This window comes from Apis dorsata, unplaced genomic scaffold (genome assembly GCF_000469605.1).
Source record: "Apis dorsata unplaced genomic scaffold, Apis dorsata 1.3 scaffold_52, whole genome shotgun sequence".
NCBI lineage: Eukaryota > Metazoa > Arthropoda > Insecta > Hymenoptera > Apidae > Apis > Apis dorsata.
The window spans coordinates 3,111,266-3,114,836 of NW_006263353.1; positions in this window are offsets into that span (position 1 = coordinate 3,111,266).

Below are 3,571 nucleotides of genomic sequence, written 5' to 3' on the forward strand. Positions count from 1 at the left end.
ACGGGATCCAAGAGAAGGCGAGAGAATCGAATATGCGTGAATCGCGTTCATTCATCCGTGCCCGACGACTCTCCTTTCGTGTGCTACTTTTTCTTCCCTGGAATAGTTCATTCATAGATCGAAATTCAAGCTAATTGATCGCGAGATCGCTTTTCGGAATTTCATTCGATTTATATTTAAAACTTAAAATAAAACTCTCGAAAAAAAAACTTTCTCTTCAAATTTTTATAAAAAGTCGACAACATGATTGATGACGAATGTATGTAAAATTTATTCGCCGAATTAAAATTCATTCATTCGAAATATCTAATAATTTTGATCAATCGAATTTCATCTGACAACTATTGATTCATTCAATATAAAGTTAAAGTTTCTTCGGATAAGCAAGCAGTTTCTATCTGAAACTATTTGACGAGTCGATCGGGAAAAGTTACGTTTTTTCTCCTTCTCCTTTGGAGAATTTTCTTTCTCCGATTCTGATTCACACGAGTGTTGACGAAAAAAGAATAAGAAGAGGAAAAAGAGGGGGAGAGGTGGGGCTTTGCTTCGTGGGGGCCTTGACCTGACCTCGATCCTCGGCCGAGTTCACTCTCGCCGGCGTCGTCGAGAGGAAAGTGTTCCATTATCACCGCTCAGCTCGCAGCCGCCTCGCTCTGCCGTCAGGATTAGCGTTTCGGTGCTCGAGAACAAGCGACTCCGACTGTCATTCGTAAATAACTTTATCGGGTTGTTACGTGCACCATCATCCATCACGTGCTCCATTCTCACTAAACTTGAACTTCGTGCTCGAAGGATGTCGAGGAAGACAGATCGCCTTCCATTTTGCTAAAAAAAAAAAAAAAAAAAAAAAAAAAAAAAAAAAAAAAAAAAGAAAAGAAAAAAAAGAGAATCGATATTGATCGATGAAGTGAAAGTTCTTCTTAATGAGATGCAATTCTTTCTTTTTTTATTTCTCTCTCCTATCGACTTTCCTCGTCCTTTCGCTTCTTTCTTTGGCTTCTTTCACTGGTTCTCTTTTCTTTCACGTAAAAAGAACTCGTTTGAATCCTATCATTTTCTCGTTTTTATATTTTATATGAAATTATATTTTTAATGAAATTTTCTTTCTTCTTCTTAAACAGATATCACTTACGAGTACAAAGATTTTTTTCTTCTCTTTTATTCACCCTCTAAATGATTTAACAGAACAGAATCATCAAATACCAAAATCAAAAAAAAAAAAAAATAAAAATGTCTACCTTCTCTTCACGAAAATAAAAGACTTCCTTCGATTATACTACTCTCCCAACTGTAATATTACTTTCTAACCATCTACTAACGATTTTCCATCGATTCTAAAAATAAAAGAAAAAAAAAGTCTATCCAATTCTTCCCGATATCGAGATATCGACACAATATATAACAAACTTCCACTTGCCTTATTTTTATTAATTAAGTTATAAATAAACAAGAGAGAGAGAGGAAAAAAGAAAAAAAAGATGTCGAATTCGCGGTGGACAGAGGCAGACGGAGAAAGTCGCGGGGATCGGAAACGAGCCTCGCGTCCTCTCATCTTTTTCCTTCCTCCATACGCGCATTTTTTCTAGGCGAGACGTCGTCTTCGGGGTCACGGCGAGGCGCGGCCGGCTGTTCTCCTTGAGGAGGTCTGGCGCGGACCCAACTCGTCCAACGCACCACGGACATTCCATGAAAAACCGTTAAACGTTACACGCGATACCGGCCGTACGAATACATTAATGTTTCAAACAACATTTCAAACAACGTTCGTCCATATATTCGATATTTGACATGGAAGGAAAGAGAAGATATCGTCCTCGCCAAGGAATTCGATCGTTCAATCGTTTAATCGCGTCACGATTAACGGATAGAGAAACGTTCGCGAGGAATGGAGGAAAAAAATATTCGAGAAATTCGTACAACTGATAAATCGATGGGATGGAACGGGAAGGAATGGAATTCTCGAACTTCGAAACTTCGAGGAAGAAAGTATTTTGGGAACGAAGAGGAGAATCGACGAGACAAATTTACGAGAATGGGAAAAAGGTGGGGAAAAAGGTGGATGATGAAATTTCGAGTTAGTAGGCGAGTGGTGTGGAAGAAGAAGGGGGGAGGAGGAAGGGGGGAAGGAAGGATTTGCGAATGGAGAACGCACGTTCGTTCCGCTCGATAGGAGGTCGCGACGAGGAAAGTTGCGGAGGCGTGAGATTTCAAGTATCTTGTACATAATGCGAGGTATTATACGGCTTGTTGAAAGGGAAATTGCGCCGGTTATCGCTCGATCCTCCTCCTCCTCCTCCTCCTCCTCCTCCAGGATTCCTGAATGTTCGAAAAATAGATGTTATCCTTCCCCCTTTCGCTCGAGAAAAAGCAACGCGGAAAAAATATTTCTCGGATCGAAATGTTGAATGAGTGAAAAAATTAAATTCTTTGTATTGTGTCGAGAAGAGGAAAAAAAAAAAAAAAGAGAACAAGTAACAGTTGGAGGGGAAAAATATTGTTTCTTTTTTTTTTTTTTTTTCTTTCTTTTTTCAAAGTGTTTCCTATTTAATATTTTACGATGTTTTCACAGTTACTTTTAATGAATTTGGAACTTTACTATTTTCAAGAATAAATTCTTCTTGGAGAATATAGAAAGTAATTTTATGGATTACGCGGAACCGGTAATTAAATTTGGATACCTCTTCTTCTAGAAGAGATGTACATGCAAATAAAGGAAAACTCGATTTTATGGTATATTTACAGAACAATTTTAAGAGCACACCGTGAGAAGACTTATTACAACCGAAACGATTCCCTGTGAATATCATTGACCCTGAATATTCGATTTCTAAATACACCTTGCTGGTCTCTCTTCGGAAACAAATACGGTACCATAGAACGAGAAAGTAACCAAATTCTACCAACTTTCCTTCCATAATTTACAAAAAATATTATCACGTCTCAATAACTCCTTTCAAGAGTCCGTCCATAATGTGCCAAACTAATTATAATATCTCTTCCTAACGAAGAACTTCGTTACATACCGAATACCTAAATCGAATATTATATTTCACAAACGAGGATAAAAAAAGATATGTAACAACCGATTTCGAGATAACTTGAGATCGATCGTTGCCAATCAATGAACGGATCAATGAAAAATACTACTTTCAACGAAAAAAAAAAAAAAAAAAAAGAAATACACGTCCAAACTTTTATTTATCTCGGATTCGATCGTTCCTGTGATCCTTCCCCTTCTCGTGTGCGCGAAGTATTATCGTATATATTCCCGTATATTCGCGTCAAGTGTGAGACAAGCAAGGAAGAAGACGATGACGACGATGACGATGATGATCAAGTTGTCGGGGATCNTTATTACACGGAAACAGTCTAAAACAACTTCCTACCGTAACATCGTGTATATATTTTACCGAATAAAAACCTGTTACCTAAGTATATATGACGAATACACACACTCGTCACGAAGAATGCCATTTGGTTACAACTTAATTCAATCTTAGCAGCCTATCTTGCATTCTTGCTCCATCACTTTTGCAATATATATATATATATATATATATATATATATATA